The following is a 21157-nucleotide window of genomic DNA, read 5'->3' on the forward strand; positions in this document are numbered from 1 at the left end:
GTTTAATTTTCTTACAAATGAAGTTTTAATATATTTTTTTCTTCCATTTCTTCCCACGTCTCACTGAAACCCTGAAAGGGACTTAGAAAAAAATTCAATAGCTTTTATAATGGAAGGTTTCAACCGATCTCTCTCCTTAGAAGAAATTCCCTTTGCAAAGATACAGAAAATGACATCATCACTAATGGAAGCTCTATCTCTCTATCTGTTCTTATCTGCAGGTTGGACTCCACCAATGAGATCACCAATGAGATCAAGAAGATAATATCTTTCTTCATTTAATACAATAGAAGACATTCAATCTTGAAAACTAGCAAAGGATAATTCATGCAGCTCATCTTGATTTATTGATTGAGAGCTTTGGCTATCAATTAAAAGGTTCTTGATTTAAAACTTGCGTATGTGATGTGTGTATGAATTTATCTTAATGGACATAAATGTCCAGAAAAAAAAATGAAGGATAATTCAAAAGAGTTACTAATCTAATAATTGAATGAAATATTATAATCTGACTTAGATTATTTTGTGATGCTATTTCGGATTGTATAGTTTTTAATATCTTAGCTTTATATAATGGTCCAACACGCACATGTATTTATAAGAGATACTATACATTTTAATGTGAAAAACTCAAAAAGAGAAAATTATGGGTCGTATCTCAATTGCAATAGTCCACAAAATAATTGTAAATATGAGAATCCACTCTTCTTCATGATGAAGAAGATATGATTACATGACTTTTTCTTCTACTGTTTTTGGTTTGTAGGTTGGAGACCTTTGGCCTAATTGGTCGAGTGCCTTTGTTTTTTTTTGTTGGTGGTTTGGGCTAGGTTGTTGTGTTATCTTTCCCCTTTGTGGGTTCTTCGGTATTTGGGTTCTTCGATGGCTCCTGGGTTGTGAGATTTCTGTTGGTTCTATGGTTGTGGCCATTTTTATGCTTTTTTCTGTTTCTATCCTATGTTTTAGGGTTTAGAGGTTTTAGATTATGACCATTTCTTGGTTGTTGTGGCTATTCCTTTTGTATTTTGCTGGATGTAGGTTGATGCCCCTTTGATTGGCTCATTCCCTTGGGCTGGTTCTGATTTGTTGTTTTTATTTCTTGCTTAATTATAATAGAGAGAATAAGTGGCTCTTAAGTTTTATTGCAAATGCTGTATTTTTAACTGAACTTATGGTTTTTTAAGAACATGTAATTCTCCTTACGTAGGCCCCTTCATGAATTTTAACAAAATAAATAAATAAAGACATGATTACATAATTTAGAATGATTGTTTGAATCTCATAATAAAGATTAAAAAAAGTCGATGTCCACAATCAGGTTTGTTCAAATCTAATAATAGAGTTAAATGTTAGTTGTAAGATGATAATAGTCAGATGAAGGATGTAGGAGACGGTGGCAATGAATACTAATGGTTGTTGTCCGCGATAATCGTCTGGAAATGAACTAGAGTTCTACATCTCCCTTAGTTACCAAACTTCCCATGTAAAAAGTGAAGCTTTTTGTGATGAGCATTTTAATAAATTTGGTCATAATATAAAATATTTTATCAAATAACTCATATTGATCTCCTTGAACATAAATCATTTATTCATTATTTTATATCTCAATGACCTCAGAATTAAATAATATTGGGCCTATTGGAGTTGTCTCAATGCAACAAAATTTGCTCCCCATATCCAAACATAATACAATTTGGATAATGTACAAATTAATGTATCATTTCGGACGGCTTTTTACTAGAAAGCTATTTTTAGAAGCAATAAAAAGACATTCCCAAGTGAAACATAAGGCTTCGTTTGGAACAACTTTCTTAATGCTTTCAAAAGCAGTTTTTTAGTTAGAAAAAATTTTAATTCAAAAAATTTTTATGCTAAAAACCATTTTAGAAAGCGGTAAAAAAAGTCATTTTAAACTAGGCATAAATTTATCAAATAGTATTTGAAGCAATTATTGAATTAAAATGTGGGTGTGGTCATTTGTATAAATCAAGCCTGAAAATAAAACATTTGTTATGCAAAATTTTGAGAATTTGAATGGAATTTCCACAAAATTAGAAGACATTTTCCAAGAAAAAAAAAACCCAAATTTTATCTTTGCAGAATGAATATTCTATGTGACGATGCTAAGGACTATAGTGATTAACAAGGTTCTAATTACATTTAAGAAAAAATAAAAATTTGAAATTAAAGTTTTTATTGAGAAATTCGCTTTGCTACTTCCACTTTCTCAGATACTTATCACCAATTATCATCAAATGGGCCAAGCCCATGAAACCCCAAAGTTTAATGGATGTTAGCCCAAGTTGTCCCAAAACACGATGGACTCTATAACATGAGATATGGGCCTGGCCTTAATTCTCAGCAGCTCCCCGAAGTTTTTAAGCGGCATGTAAGGAAATGAAAAGGTTCCTCGTCTATATAGAGGCACCTTGAGCTTGAGATAGTGACATCAAGAATGACAACAACTTTCTCCCCCATCGAATAGCGAGAAAGAGGAATGGTAGCTAGCCCAAACCAATATTAGAGGTCAAATTTCACTATCTGGTGACCAGGGGCGGAACCAGCCCTAATTTTCGGAGGGGGGTGTTGGTTTAACTTATAAGGCATATATCCGCTCGGTACCGCGACATCCGGACGTAGAGTTGCGTCCAGCATCCACATAGAATAATTTCTCCAATTTAAGACTTCGTTTGAAACAATTTTCTTATTGATTTCTAAAATAATTTTCACTTATAAAAAATTCTTGAAAGCAATAAAAAGAAGTTGCCAAAAACTGTCCCACACCAAACCTAATTCTAAAATAAAATTATAAAAAGTGCTAAGAGAGTCCCAATTCCTTGTAGTGAGTCTAATATAAATTTTAATTGTTTATTTATATATTATATCACTCCCAAAATAATTTTAATAGATTGAAAATAAAAATTAATAAAATTCTTATAGAATATTTTCTCAAAAATTTTCTAAATGAGCCAAATTTTTGACTACCTTAGGTCCTCGACTAATAGCCGAAGCCCGAAGCAACCTGCCAAATAAAATTTACATCCCAAAGAAAGATTGTATAAGCAACTGTTAGTTCGGAAAGCTCCTGGGACTTTTCAGCTTTCTCCCTCTTTTCTCGCTCTTCTTTTTCTTCTTCGTCGCGTCCTACAGAGAATCAGCTGCAGCAATGTCAGCTCTCGTCGGTCCCATCTAATTGGGCCGACTGGAGGAGGGCTCGGAGGTTCCGCTGCTTTCCTCTTGCTTTCGGGTAAGTGCTGTGTGCAGGCAAATATCTAGGTTTTTTACACTAGATCTTACTTAAATTAAGCTTTTTTTTTCGTTTGTCTCTCACGAGTATGCTCGTCTTCAATCGTTATGTATTATGCTTTAGCATGCAGTTTTGATGCTAGAGTTAGCAGTGGATTCATGGAATTGTGAGCATGAGCTGATCGATTTGGTGTTGAGATGAGTTTTTGGCTGGTTTATTATTTTTTCTTAGGGTGAAAGGGAGCCCCTTTTCCTTCAAGAAGTTTTTTTTTCCTCCTATTATTGTGGGATAAGAAGTTAGGTATTACTCGGCGAGGGTTAGTTCGTTGATTTTGTTTTTTGTTTTTTTTTTTATGTTTCGGGTTACACTCGTTTGATGTTTTAGAAAGGATCTCTGTTAATTTTCATGACCATTGATTAAACTTTGATGGGTAGAATGCCATCATTAAGGGGAAAAAAGTCGGTTGGTATAATTTATGAGGATTTTAGTTGTCAAGATTTCTGATTTATTAGTTGTGCTTTGTTGCATTGTCTCACTGATAGTTTAGCGGATTTTTTTTTCACCCTTCACAGTTGATTTGGCATCATAGGTCCTATTCATGTGCTACAAGTTTGACACTTTGGATTTGCTGATCATTCATTAAACTTTGATGGGTAGAATGCCAATAATTTGCATGATATTGGTTTGATTATTTATGTTATGTGTATGTGATGATTTCAAATCTCAAATCTCTTTCCTTTCTTGTTAGAAGAGTAGATGTATTAGATCCAGCTTATGCTAAGAAAGATAGAGGTAGACCTAAAATGACTTCGTTAGGAAGTATTAAAAATGACCTTTTTTTATTAGGTTTAAATGAGAATTTGACTCTTAATAGGACACAATGGAGAAAAATGATTCTTGTAGCCAATCCCATGTAGTGGGATAAAGGATTTTTTTTGTTGTTGATTCGAACTGCTTTCCGTCATAACACAATGAAAAAATTAACTAATTTTCCAATCCTGTCATCTACAATTCAAAGCTTGAAGATATGATTTAATTAGTATGAATGTGGTTAGCATACTTGGAAATAATAAACATAAATACATTTAGAGGTATGTGGAAATAAAAACACTTGACGATGATGGGACATATGCTAAAATAAGTGAATTTAGGTCTTTCCAACCCATCAAATGATTAATCCATTTATCCTAATAAATTTTATTTAATCCTATCCACCTTAAAATAGTCCTCTCTGCAATTTTTAGTTTTAGCCCACCATCCAAACCATGGTTAAATCATGGGTTAGTAGGGTGAGCATAAGTATAACTGGCCAATGGTGTTCCTTAAGTTTTAGCTTCTAGTTTTGATGATAATACACCTGAAATCTGGCTTAACTTCACCTCAAGCTTCAAGTTTTGAGCTTGAATGGCTTAAGCTTGAGTTAACTTAACCAAATCATGATTCATCCTTGGTTATCTTTGGGCTATAAGAGAAATAAAAAACAAGTGGTCAAGTGTGTGCATTCACTCTATTTCTAATCACATGCAATCTTCCTCTACATATCCAAATCAGGGGCGAAGCAAACCTCTCTTTTAAGGGTGAGCAAACTTATCATGTAAATAAATTTATATTTAAAAAAATAAAATAAACAATATGCAATTCATAGCAAAATCTTGCATATACTTATAGAAAAAGGGGTAAATTCCTACAACCATTTACAAAACATGAATAGCGGAGGAGGTAGCGTCAGCAATCTCCATTGGCAAGTTTCTTCATTGAAGAGGATTCGATTGGGTGGATATTGGTCGTGGCAAATGATGAGTGCGATGTGAGTCACGTGAGAGTAGAATGTGACAGAAGGATATAGGGCAAGGTGACATTTGAGTAGATTAGGGTTGGGGAGGGTTATGTTTTTTTTTTTTTTAATCATGGGAAAAAATATTTATTGGGTAGGTAAAATTACTAATTTATCCAACATATTCAAATTACCGAGTTACCCTTGGTTGTGGATGGATCCGCCATTGATCAAAATACTTTCAACCATTATAGGCGAGGGTTAGCTGTCAAAATAGGTTAAAAAACCATTGTATAACTTGGAGTTGCTCAACCTGGCCAACCAATGCTTCTCTAACAAATTTGTGTGAGGGTTTGTCTTCTATCACCTTTCTTAAGGGGAGGCATCCAAAACTTCGAGCTTACAAGGGACATGAAGGTGAAGTTTTTTATTTTTTTATTTTTTTAACAATTAGATAGGGTAATCAATATAAGCTACGATTAGTTGCAAAAAATCCCTTGAAAGCCTTTGATCCCACGAATCCAATTCCACCAAAATCACTCAGTTCTGTTAAGTGGTTTGAAAGAAATGGTCGTAGGTTAGCCAACTTGTGATCAACCCGGATTAGGGTTGTGCACATGCGTCTGGGTGAGGAAGATGAGGTAATATTTCTTTGGGGTTAATGAAGATTTTTTAGATTTTTGTTGAGTTATATATTGTCCAATTCTAATAAAATTTTAAACTTAAGTAATTTGAAGGATGAAAAATCTTGGAAAATGTTTGTTTTGAAAATTTTAATTTTTTATTTTAAATTTTTTTAAAAAGTCTAATTTAAGTACTTAATCTATCAAATGAATTCAAAAAATTCTCAAAGTCTTTGGAAAAGGACTATACTAAATCTCTAATAAAATTTTCAAGGCGTAGTGAATCATACTATGCAAGCTAGGATTTTTCAAGTTTAGGATTTTATTGTTAAAAAATCTTAATAATTAGAGGTTTAATATGAATGTTCTTGGAAAACCATATATTATCCCTTTCATGATTATGCACCTTAAATATTTTTGAGAATTTTCTAGTAAGGTGTCGCCCTAACTACAATCTCCCTTAGGGGCTGTTTGTTTGGATTACATAAGGATGTAAAGTATTTCAAATACAAGTGTTTTAAAAAATTTGATGTTTGGTTGGATAAATAAGTAATATATAGTAAAACAAATTTAGTATAAACCATTCTAGGTTATTTTTAAGGTTAACCAAACTCGGTTAGTTTTGAGTGAGAACGGTTTACATCTCAAGCATGCTCGCTTAACCTACATCGAACACCTTCACCTACCTCCGGCCACCACCCTGACCACGACTCTCTCTCGCTAGTTACCACCATCTTTAAACTTTATACTACATTAATTTTACTTCAAACCAAACAAAAAAATCATTCACCAGAATTTATTTTATACTCATTCAAATAACTTCAAAATATTTGTTTTACATTGTATTCTTTTACACCACATTCTTTTTTACACTGTATTCTTTTTTTAGCCAATCAAACAGCCCCCTAGCTAAGTGGTTAAGGATTGTGAACTATCATAGCATCTTAGCATGTATGCAAGTCTAGATGTAGTAGGGGTTAAATCATATAATAAATTATAAAATCAACTCATCGGATGGGATTCAACTAATTTAAAGTCTTTCATCTTAATTTAATTGATTTTAAAAGATTGATATTTTATATATTAATATAACATGCTCTTTTTTGAACAATCATATAAGGTTTGGTTATGGTAAGATGACTTTCATTATCACGTAATCTTCTTCGAATGAAAATAATCATGCTATCATGATCATTAACTACAGTCAAGAGCTAACAAGATTCAAGCCCTTACTCATTTCATGCAGATGTAAATACAATTAATATGAAAAGATATAGTTGAAACTATCAACTACGAAGCTCAGGATTCAAGTGATTCAAGCACTTGAAAGATGAAAAAGCTCCAAACATGCTGGAGAGGTTCATAATGCTCAAAGTGTGGGACCAATCTGAATAGTTATCATCTATTTATAAGAAATGGAATTGTCTGAATACATATGTATACCCAAAACTGGGTAGTGTTCAATCGTAGGAGATGATTAAACTATATAATGTCCCAATCTAAAGAGTATGACTAAGCCGGGACAAGACTTAGCAAAATATGATATGTCCAAGACTCAAAAAGGACGTATAAAGAAGGTCAGTAGTGGAGATCATGATTCCCGTATATAGTTGAGTCCAATGGTAGTTTAACCAAAAATGTAGGGCTAATTTAGGACGTTCTTTTCAAAAGAGTTTGACTAGAATGAAGTAGATTTGACTAGAAGAGTATGATTACACAAGATAGTATATTTAAACGAGCATAACTATACTGAAAGATGAGTTTAGCTAAAATAATATGGCTTTCAAAATATTATTTAGTCAAAAGAGTAATGACTGAGATGATAGGTAATACAATCATAAGAGCATAACAATACTAAGAGTATACTTCACCGAAGATGGGTTTGGCAAGTCTAAGAAGATTCTTAGCCAACGGGATCTGGTTGGGCGAACTAGAAAGTATAATCAAACAAGTATGATCATATTGGAAAATATTTAACCATTGTGGTATAATTAAGTTCGTAGGAAGTTTAGCTAACATGTATAACTAGACTATTTGGTCAAGTTGATATTAGAATGTCAATTAAATTGATGCATGTATGCTAATGATGCAAACAAGGTGAACCAGAGTGGTCATTAAAAATAATTTAGCATGTATATTATGTTATCAACATCACTTGGACCTAGAAAGGAATTAGGGTTGACTAGCACAGACTACTGTGTGAGTCATCCTAAATAGGTATAGTTCCATTTTTTTTATTAATTTTTTAACCATAGTGAGTTCATCAGTGTGCTTAGATATATATATATATATATATATATATATATATATATTCCAAAAACCAGCAAATATATTAGATAATAAAATAGGGTTACAAAGCAAGATACAAAAAAGCAATAATAAATGATTACACCATCAAAGAAAAAAACCAAGCATAATAAAAAGGATAAAAACTACTAAGAGAAGGCTCAGTAAAAGGCCGAGGCTCCAAGCATCCCCGAAGTCGTGCAAGGACCATCCAATTAGGTGAATAAAGCGCTGATCGGACCAAACCAACTTGAGGAAAACACCCAAGGTTGCCACTAGCTAGACAAGGGGATACGAGCTCCAGCCACATCATAACCCCGCAAACCTCCAACCATCCAAATCCGACAGATCAGCAAACCATAAAAGTTAGAAGAGAAAAACAAATTTGAAATAGAATTATCTTCTTCTTTTGCCTCTACCACGAAATTTCCCACGAGATGCAACAGTGAGAGGTCTATCACGAACCAGCTTAAACTCGTTGCCAGGATCTGAACCACCGCAAAAATCTGAATATGAATCAGATTTCGATTCATATTCTGAAGAAAAGTGCAACCAATCACCATGGGATCGAACATCCATTCTTGAATTACCACCCAACTGGTACATCATAGCTTGCGAAGCCAACAAATTCATGGGCACATTAACAAGATTTTGAGAATTAACCAGCGTTCCTTGCACATCCGACTGAACCACCCGTCCACACACCTCATTTGGAACCACAAACACAACAACATCCTGCAGCCGTTCACAATCATTTAGAGCACCCAAAACCGGCGACTCAACCAACCCACCAGAATCACTCTGTCTCGCTACAGAAACATCCGCAACATTCAAAACAGGCAAGGGGGGGGGGATCCAATTGATCCAAAATAGGAGAAGAGCCCAAAACCACACTAATTTATGGCACCTGAATTGCAGCCGGGAGACCTCCGATCACCTCACCAGGCAACCCATTAGAATTAACACCAATCAAATGGATAGAAACGCCCTCAACAACAGGGGAAAAAGACGGAGAAACAACAGTCGGTAAAACTTCAGGTATAATCTCAGTATTAGCAAGCTCACCCCCCACAACCTCCAAAACAGTAGGAGTAGTAATAGAATTAACATTTTCAACACATTGAGGGGGTAAATTAGCTAATGGGCTAGGAGAAACGTTAGGAAGCACAGACACAGCAGGACGACAATTACCCAAGGAATGTCCAATACATTTACAACCTGCACAGAACTGAGGAAACTCATCAAAAGCCACCTCTTGAACATAACCTAAAGATTCCGAACCTAACCAAACTTGTTTAGGGTAAGATTTAGTTATGTCTAGCTCAACTAACACACGAGCATTGGACGGGCGGGAGACAACAACAGTAGCTTCATCGATTTTCAAGGAACCAAACAATTTGCCAAGCCCAAAAAGAATCCGTGGAGCGAAGAAATGAGGACGAAGACGAGGAAACGAAATCCATATCGGGATAACCGGCGACTCAACACTGATATCCAAACTAGGAGACCACTTCATTAATTTCATATAGCAGTTAAAGACAAGGTAAGAACGGTGACAGAACACCCTACAATAATCGAGATCATTGGAAAGCTTGATCAAAATATGAGAGGGATCCAAAACAGTAACAGAAACCTCAATTTTAAGCTTTAAATTGAAAAAAAAAATTACGAATAGAGTCTAGAGGAGGTCTTTTAGAGGGGAAAAAGCCAACTAAAGAGAACTGAAAAGGGACAGCCAGCTCGTTGATTTCCTCATCGGAAATCCACAAAGACGGTAGACCACGGAAGGTAGAAGCATGCAAATCCGGAAAAGAATGCTTAGAGCCATCAAGTGCTTCAAGAAAAGAACGTGAGTGAGAACCCCCACCAAAAAAACCAGGGTCCTTGAGCTTAGCACTCGCCATACCGGCACAGCCGGCGAAAACCGAAGAGAACCAACCAAAAAACTTCTCCAAACACAAGAAGAGGAAAGAGAAGGAGAAAACTTCCCTGAAGCTAGGATGTCGCCGGAAGGAAAACCCCCCGCGGGGTGAGGGAGCACCCGGAGCAAGAGAAACCCTAGCGGGAGGTGAGATGATCAGTGTGCTTAGATAGGATTTGTAGAATTTAACCAATTTCAGATTGGATATTTTAAGTTGAATTCAAATGAATAAAACTTCAGGCAACTAAAGTGTAGGTGCTATGCGAATATGACCCCATCATATCTAGTGCAAATGCTTATTGCATGTGATTAAGAGAACAACATACATGTTTGTATGGTATTTTAACAGGATTTTACCATAAACACATAATTCGAATCAAATGAAATTTTTATTTAAAATTTAAGATTGAATCTTTGAAATAATGTTTAAAGGAACTGTTAAAGATCAAACTCAAATAAAAGGTTAAGATCAAACTCAAAGTCAGGCCCATAGAATGATTAATTATTTGCACAATTAATGACGGTAGGAAATCGTATGCTAGGAAACCCAATTATAGTTAAATTAAAATATATATAGCTTCCCAATAATATTAAATCAAGTTAAATTGCATTCCCAAATATTAAAGGCATTTTTGAATTTTACTTATTAATTTTCATCATTTTCATTTAATTACTGAAAATTTATGAAATTTATTTAACAATTTTAAAATTTTCATTAAATATTTGGATATGCAATGCAATCACCAGTTAATTTTGATAAACCACAATTAAGCTTTGATTGATTGAAATTGACTTAATATAATATTTTCATTATTTGGGAAATAGTTTTTTCAATAATAAACTATATATATATATCATGTAATACACATGTCTAATATTTATGAAACTTTGGATCATGTGATCATGCTTATTAAATGAGCATCCCCATATATTTTAATTTTTTTAAAAATTACTTATAATTTTTTCATTATTATTGTAGAAATTATAATATTTAGAAAAATTATTGAATAAATTAAGAACAACAACCGCAACAACAACAACAACAACAAGCCTTTATCCTACTATGTGGGGTCAGCTATATGAATCCTTTTTCTCCATTGTGTCATGTTAAGAGTCAAATTCTTATCTAAATCTAATAAAGAAATGTCATTTCTAATATTTTTCTAACCAAGTCTTTTTAGGTCTACCTCTATCTTTCTTGACATAAGTAAAATCTAATACATCTACTTTCCTAATTGGGTCATTCGAAGGCCACCGTTTTATATGACCAAACCATTTAAGGTGACTCTCTCCCCATTAGATATGTTATTACTAAAATTACACACTATATATTTAGTTTTAGATATACTCAAACGAAAGTCTTTAAACTCTAAAGTTGACATCCATAATTCAAGTTTATCATCAACTCCTTCTCTAGTCTTATCAATAAGAAGAATATCATCAACAAAAGCATACACCAGGGTACAACCTCTTGCAAATGTCTAGTGAGAACATCCATGACTAAAGCAAAAAGATATGGGCTTAAGGCTAATCCTTAATGTAATCCAACTAAAATAGGAAAATACTTGGTCAAACCACCTTGTGTTTGAACACAACTAATAGCTCCTGAATACATATTCTTAATGACTTGATTATAAGCATTATTAACTACTTTCTTATGTATAACTCTTCATAGCACTTCTCTTGAAACTTTATCATATTTTTTTTTTCTAAATCAATAAAAATCATAAATAGATCCTTCTTATTCTCTCTATACTTTTCCATCAAACCTCTCAATAAATATATAGCTTCATGGTAGACCTAACTGACATTAATCTAAATTGATTTTGAGAAATATTAGTGTCACACCGCAACCTATGCTCCATAACTCTCTCCCATAATTTTAACGTATGACACATTAACTTAATTCCTCTATGATTTGCAAAATCTCATGCATCACCTTTATTCTTAAAAATATGAATCAAGACACTCATTCTCCAATCATCTAGCATCTTTTTAGTCTTCAATCATAATAATATTAAAAAGTTTAGTAAACTGCGAAATTCCTTCATCTCCTAAGCATTTCCACACCTCTGTTGGAATATCATTAGGTCAAATAGTTTTTCCACACTTCATTTTCCTTAAAGACTCTTTAATTTCAGTTTTACTAATACGTTACAACAACAACAACAACATCAAGCCTTTATCCCACTACGTGGGGTCGGCTACATGAATCCTTTTTCTCCATTGTGTCCTATTAAAAGTCAAATTCTTTTTAAATCTAATAAAGAAAGGTCATTCCTAATATTTTCTAACAAAGTCTTTTTAGGTCTACCCCTACCTTTCTTAACATAAGTCAAATCTAATACCTCTACTCTCCTAACCGGGTCATCGGAAGGCCGCCGTTTTATGTAACCAAACCATCTAAGCCGACTCTCTCTAATCTTATCTTCTACTGGAGCTACTCCAACCTTTTCACGTATATGCTCATTTCGTATCCTATCTCTAAGGGTAAAGCCACTCATCCACCTAAGCATCCTCATCTCTGCCACACTTAACTTAGTATTATGCTTCTCTTTTAATGGCCAACATTCGGCACCATAAAGCATTGCAGGCCTCACTACCATCTTATAGAATTTTCCCTTAAGTTTGAGGGGTACATTTCTATCACATAACAAGCCCGATGCATTCCTCCACTTCAACCATCCAACTTGAATTCTGTTGATAATATCCCCATCTATTTCACCATCACTCTAAACTAATACGTTGATAAAACAAATTTATTTTTATTTAGTGTGCTGAGATCACTAAAGTCAATCACATTCTCATAATCTGCATTGAAAAGTTCAGCAAAATATCTCATCCATCTTTGTCGAATATCCTCTTCTAATAAAAGCACTTTTTGATCTTCATCCTTAATACACTTCATTTGAATTAAATCCTTATTACTCATATCTCTTTGTTTAGCTTGCTTATACTTATATATTTTGTCCTCCTTAGTATGTAATATATTATATAAATCATTAAAAGCTAAATTTTTTGCATTGCAAATGGCTTTCTTAGACTTCTTACAGGTCTCTTTATTATATCTTTCCCAATTATCAAAATTTTTACAACTAAACCAATTTTCCCTTAATTGAATAAATTAAGAAAAACTTAAATAACTTGGATTATGCTCCAACATGCTTGCAATGATATTTGAAGTTCAAAATATATGCATTGGTTGTTTTAAAAATACAAATGATTTAATTTTCCCTTAATTACCTTATTTTCTAAAATTAGAAAAATTAAGGTTTATTAATTGAAAAAAATCAAATTTGACATTAATGATTTTATTAAACTATGTGAATGCACCAAATGACATGAGATGCTATACTTATTATTTAAGTACCCCTAAAATTTCGAAGATCATTTAATATATTTTTCTAATTAAAAAATAATAATATATTATGTATTTTAATTGTTTAAAATAAGATAAATAATTTTCCAAAAAATTAGTTTAAACCCCAAATAGTGAAAAACACATCTGAGACATGTCATGATCATGGAACCATTAAGGGCAAAATGGTAATTTTGACAATATCATTATTTTCACTTGAAAATTACAAATACTTTGTTAATGACCAAATCAATTATTAGAAAATTTTAAGGGGATGCATCTTTATTTTAAAAGCACCTCTAAATCAAGGATGTATATTTTGATTTTAATAATATCTCTAATCTGCAGTGCTGATGGTGAACTACAGTGACCTAATAAGATGATTGTCTTTTCACATAAAAAGTCAATATTGAAAAAGTCGTTGAATTAATTGTGAACTCGTATATGAAAAATATATATATATATATATTTTTTTTTCAAATTTAGTTTAGCAATATTTTTACATCTGCGAACTTTTAATTGGAAGTGAGAGAATTTATATCTGATGTCTGTTTTTTTCAGGGAAAAAATGGTTTTTCTTGAATAAGGTGATTTTCAATAATTTGATTTTATTTATTTATTTCGGCGTTTACTGCTGAGATACGAACAGTTAATGTTTTAATAGCTTCTTTGAAAGGCAGCATGTGCAGCCGTAGCTCTTCAATCATAGTGAAGTTATGATGTGAAACAACATGCGATGAACAAGAATTGCCTTTGAGAAATTAATAAAAGCGATGAAATTTATCTTGCTAATAAATAACTCTTTGCTTGCTCAAGATTGAGTTAAGAATTTGACGTTGAGAGATTTAGCAATGACAATAGATCACATGTAGAGATTACGGTAACTTGCAAAATAACAGTCAAATATTTAGGTAATGCAAATAGCTAATGATAACGAAGCCTCAATTTTAAAATCTAGATCATTCACCTTGAAGTCCTTCACTCGTTTTAAAAGTGGTGGCTAGCGGAGGAGGATTGTAAGTAGACATAGCGATGCCACTAGTAGACAGGTGATCCCGAGAGGACTCGTCGCCGGGGAAGAAGCCAGACTTGGAAGAGCGGGTGGGCGGCCGTCAATGATCCACTCGGAGTCGGGATGTTGTTTGTCGATGACGTGTATGAGGGTCAGTAGGATCTGATCCAAGTACGTTCCAACAGTGTCGTCGTTGGAATCAAATCATGCGTCGAAGAACGGCGATTGTTGGATGTCGAGATTGCCGTGAGCGTCGAACACAAGTCCCCATTCAAATTTGGGGTCCGCCATGCATGGTGGTAGTGAGTGATGAAGCCAAAGAGGGGAGGCGAGAGGGCAAACTGTGAGCAAGAAGAGGGAGGCCGGTCACGAGTTGGAGAGGGGCTAAGGGCGGGTGGAGCTATGGGGGGAGAAAGGATAAAATTTGAGAATTAATTCAGATTTCCGAAATTGGCGGACTCTTAATTTCAATTTCAGAATTTTGAGTTTGAAATTAAGATTAGGAAGGAAGGGTTGATGGTGTATTAAAGAAAATTAAAAGGGGGAGAGATATGAGGGATGGCCGGCCATGTAGAGAGGGGAGAGGTTGGAAATTTAAGTAGGTGGGGACCACAATTAATTAATCAAAATCTGAAATTTAGATTTCAGATTTTAATTATATCATGTAACTCCCTAATTTAAATAAAATTGGGAGGGAATTTGAAATTCAAAAGGTTGTAACTCCCCTTAATTAATTCCCCAATTAAAGTGGCTCAATTAGGAAGGTCATTAAGGGAGGGAAATTCAAATTTGCAAGAGGGCCAAAGGAGGGGGGGGGCGGTTGTATGGGCTCACGGTGGCCGGCGGCAAGGGGATCTGCGGCGGTCGGCGGCTGGCTGGGCGGCGGGAGGGGCTCTACAGGCCGGCTGGTAGAGCTGTGCAGGCCGGCGGCCTGGATGGCTCCAAGGGGGCCGGCGGCAATAGGGTGAAGGGAAGGGAAGAGGTGAAAATCTGAGGATTTTCGTGACTTTGATTCCACTCACCTCGTTTCTCTTCAATACTCGATCTCCACACAATAATCTTTGGACTAAATCTAGAACTCACGAAGAGATCTGTCCCCATCATTCTCCCCAGGTGGGAGAAAACTCGACCCCGTCGAGTGAGTGTCTCTAGAAGCCTCGTACTACTCCAGCAAGTCTGGGTCCAATCTCTGTAGCTCATCTCGGTCGATCCACACGTTCTCCGTCTCCGGCTTTCCTGCCCTTTGAACCAAGTACCTTCGGCGACCACCGTCTTTAGTAGAAATGATTTCATCGCTAATTACTGCCTCAATCCTCTCCGCAGTAGGTAAAGTGGGAATTTTTTTGAGTGGGGGTATGCTGGGGATCTCACCAGGTGGGGACTCACAAGGCTCATCAAGTAAGGGATTGGGTGGGTTAAACTCTGGACCCTCATAGGTTACAAGATCTTCAATGTTAAAAGTGGGGCTAAAGTTAAAACCTTCGGGAAGGTCAAGCACATAAGCATTACTATTTATTTTAGAAATTATTCTGAAAGGTCCCGCGCTTCTCGCGTGTAATTTCTTAACGGTCCCTTGCTGGAATCGCTCCGGATGAATCTGAACCATCACATAATCTCCAACTTCAAATTCTTTGAACCTTCTCTTGAGGTCCGCATTGAGTTTATAGTTAGCATTGCTCAATTCAATTCTTTTATTAATTTCTTTGTGCAATTCTTGTAAATGAGATGCAAATGTAGATGATGCCTCATATGATCTAGACTTATGACTCATGGGAATTAGATCTATATGTTGCCTAGGTTGGTATCCATACACGACCTCGGCAGGACTCAGACCCGTGGTTATGTTGACATAATTGTTATAGGCAAACTCGGCAATGGGCAACTTAGAATCCCAGACTCTAAGGTTTTCAACTACTAACGTTCTTAAAAGGTTTCCTAAGCTTCTGTTAACGACTTCAGTCTGACCATCGGTCTGAGGGTGGAAGTGGCCAGCTAAGCCTCCGGCATGTAACTCCCAAACTAGAAATTCCCGTAGTGAAGTGTTGGGAATACAAAGTTTTTGCGACTTGAAAAGATAGCCATCTTCTACAAGAAAATCATTTATAACTTGATCTTCTCCGCTAGTCAGTAGGGAGTATGTTTCTTTAAAATCAGAGCAGTCTAAATAATCCTCCTTAAGGCGTTCAAATCCGGTAACCTCAGTTCTCATTCCTTGAGTAATCATCAGCCTCCTGCTAAGGGCATCCATAGCTTTATTCTCAGATCCAGCCTTATGTCTAATCGTGTAAGTGTACTCTTGTAAGAATTCAACCCAACGACCATGGCGGGCATTGAGTTTCTTCTGTGAATTGATGTATCTTAAGGCCTCGTGATCCGAGAATATCACAAATTCTTGTGGTAGTAAGTAGTGCCTCTAGTATCTGAGGGACTGGATGACCGCATAGAATTCCTTGTCATAGGTAGAGTACCTCTGACGAATGTCGTTTAACTTTTTGCTAAAATATGCCACAGGGTGTCCTTCTTGAGATAAAACTCCTCCTATACCAATTCCTGATGCGTCACACGTTACTTCAAAGACTTTAGAAAAATCAGGGAGACGCATAACAGGGACTTCAACCATTTTCTTTTTAATATCCTCGAAAGCCTTAGTGGCACCTAGTGTCCAATGAAACTCTCCTTTCTTGAGACAGTCAGTTATGGGCGCCACTATAGTGCTAAAGTTCATAATAAACCTCCTATAGAATGTGGCCAATCCGTGAAAACTCCGAACATCTCTAATAATTCTAGGCTCAAGCCACTCATTAATTGCTCTAACATTTTCAAGGTCGGCTGAAATTCCTCGAGATGAAATTATGAATCCAAGAAAGGTAACACTATCAGTGAGAAACACACATTTCTGGGGGTTGGCATACAACTGTTCTTTTCACAGAATCTCACAGATTTGCTTCAGATGCTTCAAATGTTGATCAACCGAGTTACTATAGATCAATATATCATCAAAGTATACGAAGACGAATTTCCCTAGGAAAGGTCGAAGGACTTGGGTCATAATTCGCATGAAGGTGCTAGGAGCGTTACTAAGACCAAATGGAATAACCATCCATTCGTACAACCTGTCTTTTGTCTTAAATGTCGTCTTCCATTCATCCCCGGGGCGGATTTGGATTTGATGATACCTGCTTTTAAGGTCAATTTTTGAGAACAGCGTTGCTCTAGTCATCATGTCTAACATGTCGTCTAATCGTGGGATCGGAAAACGATATTTCACAGTAATCTTGTTGATAGCGCGACTATCAACACACATCCTCCAAGTGTCGTCCTTCTTTGGAGTTAACAGGGCAAGAACTGCACACGGGCTAAGGCTTTCTTTGATAAATCCGCGCTGTAGGAGTTCTTTTACTTGCCTTTTCAGTTCCGTGTGCTCCGTTGGGTTCATCCGGTAGTCAGGGAGGTTAGGTAGGGAAGCTTCGGGCACTAAGTCAATCACATGCTGGATATCTCTAAGGGGTGGGAGTTGGTCAGGTAAATCTTCCGGGAAGACATCAGTAAAAGCTCGTAAAAGAGGCTTAATCTCTTCAGGGACAGGCTCCCCTTGATCATCATTAACTTCTCTAGCTACTAGGGCGTACATAAGGGATCCTTGGCTAAATTCTATATCCAGTTCTTTAGCAGTCACAAGGTGTAGGCCCTTATCGGTTTTGGGTGGAGCAGTCTTAATTTCACCCTTGTCGGACTTAGGCTGAGAGGGAATCAATTTAATTTTTCGTTGTGCTCAAACATGCAGGTGTTCGTCCTCCCGTAAATATGGACGTCGTTGTCAAACAGCCAAGGGCGGCCAAGAATAATATGGCCTACATCCATCGTCAATACGTCACACCAAATCTTCTCTCGATATCCATTAAACTCAAGCGGGATAAGGCTTCTATCTTTGATTTCCATAGAGGTTGAGTTAATCCAAGCAACCTTGTAAGGGTTTGGGTGAGGTGTGGCCTTAATGCTTAGTTTAGAAATCATTGTTGAGGAGACGATGTTAATGCAACTTCCACTATCGATAATGACCTTACAGTTCTTATCTCCGATCCTAGTAAAGGTGTGGAAAATGGAAGTCCTTCTCTAGTCATCACTCGATTTCGGCTGGGACAAGGCGCATCTAACGACTTGAAGGGTGACAAGTTCATCCTGAGTGAAAGAATCTTCTTCTTCATCAACATGATGAACTAGGTCAGTCTCAGGCTCTTCCTCGTCGTCATCAACCTCTTCTATTATGGTGACTTTATAGGGACTGGAATATTGTGAAGCAATGTAACCATACCAATGACACCTATAACATTTGGTTCCAGAATTGGCTTTGGGCGCATCGCGTTCGGGGGCTTTACTTTTAGAGTCCGGACGAGGTGGGGCTGAACTAGCAGTGGGTCGACTACCTATCGAGTTCTTGGGTCGGTTTTGGGGCTGGCTGGTGGAAGTTTGATATGGGTTTGGTTGGGAGTCAAACTGTCTAGTGTGGGAGTGGATCTTGGACTCCTCTAGGTCAAGTACTAGGCTGCATGCTGATTCTAAAGTGTCAACTCCTCTAGCAAAAAGTTCATTTCTAAGATCTTCCATTAGGCCAGCTCTAAACATGGACAAGATTTGTGTTGGGGTGGCGGACTCCTCGCCATTGCAACGAATCAGGAAATCGTCGAAGGCGGAGATGTAATCCTTAACGGGCTTGCTCCCTTGGGTTAGTCTATTCCACTTATCTAGGAGCTTAGGGTAGTAGGATGGCGGGAGGTATTTTCTCCTAAGTTCTTGCTTCATGGTTCTCCAGTCTGTAATAGGATGTTCGCCTCGAGCCTCGCGCATATTCTCCAAATTCTTTCAATATAATTGGCTCGACCGGTGAGTTTCATCTCTGTAAATCTAACCTTTCTGGATTCCGAGATGTTATACCACTTTAAATAACTATCCATGGACTTAAGCCAATCCAAGAAAACTTGGGGGTCAAGGGTTCCATCATACGTTGGGGCATTAATCCTAATATTTTTCAACAATTGGGCATCGTTGTCTCTCCAAGGGTTCTCGTCTCCTACGGGGTCTTGATGGGGCCTCGGGTTATGGCGGTAATGGTCTCGAGGATGGCCATGATCCGCTCTGTTATCCTCGTCATAGGGTGAGTGAGGTCGTGAAGGTGTATAGATAGCGGGATTCCCAATACGCTCTATGTTATCTAAACAATCACTGGTTTGTCTCCTAAAATCAGCTAAGTCCGTCTGAGTGTTACGGATTTGTTGCGTAACAGTTCCCAATTGGCCCACTATGAGGTCTAGGGTCGCCTGGATGTGTTCCGGATCCATGGGTAAAGGTTAAGGGTTGCTAGGGGAAGTGTCGGGTGTTGGACAGCACCTAGACGCTAAGGTAGGAAGCTCCTAAGGCTTCAATATGCTGCTGGAATGCTATGGACAACAACCTAACACAATGACTCAAGTTGGCTAAGTGTTAGGGACAGGTTTAGAAGGTTGGACAGCAACTTGTTAAAGGTTTAGGGTCACTTAAATGTCCCTAAATAGTGCGGGAAAAGTGCTGGACAGCAATGTTTTCAAGTGTAACAAGTGACCTAAACACTTAGGTGAGTTGGAAACACTAAGACAACACTTAGGTGATGAGCTAAGCTTGCTTAAAATGATAAATATGCAGAAATTTTTCTGGACAGCAAAGTAAAGCAGAAAATTTTATTAAATAAGAAATGGTACGCATGCAAATGAGCTACACGAATGGTAACTAACTTCCTAGGAACTTCTAGCACAAGCAAAGCATGCTAGCCATGCTCTGATACCAAAAATGATGTGAAACAACATGCGATGAACAAGAATTGCCTTTGAGAAATTAATAAAAGCGATGAAATTTATCTTGCTAATAAATAACTCTTTGCTTGCTCAAGATTGAGTTAAGAATTTGACGTTGAAAGATTTAGCAATAACAATAGATCACATGTAGAGATTACAGTAACTTGCAAAATAACAGCCAAATATTTAGGTAATGCAAATAGCTAATGATAACGAAGCCTCAAATTTAAAATCTAGATCATTCACCTTGAAGTCCTTCACTCGTTTTGAAAGTGGTGGCTAGCGGAGGAGGATTGTAAGTAGACTTAGCGATGCCACTAGTAGACAGGTGATCCCGAGAGGACTCGTCGCCGGGGAAGAAGCCGGACTTGGAGGAGCGGGTGGGCGGCCGTCAATGATCCACTCGGAGTCTGGACGTTGTTTGTCGATGACGTGTATGAGGTTCGGTAGGATCCGATCCAAGTACGTTCCAACGGTGTCGCCGTTGGAATCAAATCCTGCATCGAAGAACGGCGATTGTTGGGTGTCGTGATTGTCGTGAGCGTCGAACACAAGTACCCATTCAAATTCGGGGTCCGCCATGCATGGTGGTAGTGAGTGATGAAGCCAAAGAGGGGAGGCGAGAGGGCAAACTGTGAGCAAGAAGAGGGAGGCCGGTGACGGGTTGGAGAGGGGCTAAGGGCGGGTGGAGCTATGGGGGGAGAAAGGCTAAAATCTGAGAATTAATTCAGATTTCCGAAATTGGCGGACTCGTAATTTCAATTTCAGAATTTTGAATTTGAAATTAAGATTAGGAAGGAATGGTTAATGGTGTATTAAAGAAAATTAAAAGGGGGAGAGATATGAGGGATGGCCGACCATGTAGAGAGGGGAGAGGTTGGAAATTTAAGTAGGTGGGGACCACAATTAATTAATCAAAATCTGAAATTTAGATTTCAGATTTTAATTATATCATATAACTCCCTAATTTAAAGAAAATTGGGAGGGAATTTGAAATTCAAAAGGTTGTAACACCCCTTCATTAATTCCTCAATTTAAGTGGCTCAATTAGGAAGGTCATTAAGGGAGGGAAATTCAAATTTGCAAGAGGGCCAAAGAGGAGGGGGGGGGG

General features: G+C 36.8%; 1 protein-coding gene across 2 annotated transcripts in view; it reads left to right on the plus strand.

Annotated features, from left to right (window-relative positions):
* Positions 1 to 3025: 3025 nt before the first annotated feature.
* Positions 3026 to 21157, plus strand: part of LOC110097801 — a 44106-nt gene continuing 25974 nt past the window's right edge. For both annotated transcript variants that reach the window (XM_020824371.2, XM_028696856.1), the window contains exon 1: positions 3026 to 3247. The gene's annotated coding sequence lies outside the window, so the exon portion shown is untranslated. The remainder of the gene's footprint in view (positions 3248 to 21157) is intronic.

Source organism: Dendrobium catenatum, unplaced genomic scaffold (genome assembly GCF_001605985.2).
Source record: "Dendrobium catenatum unplaced genomic scaffold, ASM160598v2 fragScaff_scaffold_847, whole genome shotgun sequence".
Classification (NCBI taxonomy): domain Eukaryota; kingdom Viridiplantae; phylum Streptophyta; class Magnoliopsida; order Asparagales; family Orchidaceae; genus Dendrobium; species Dendrobium catenatum.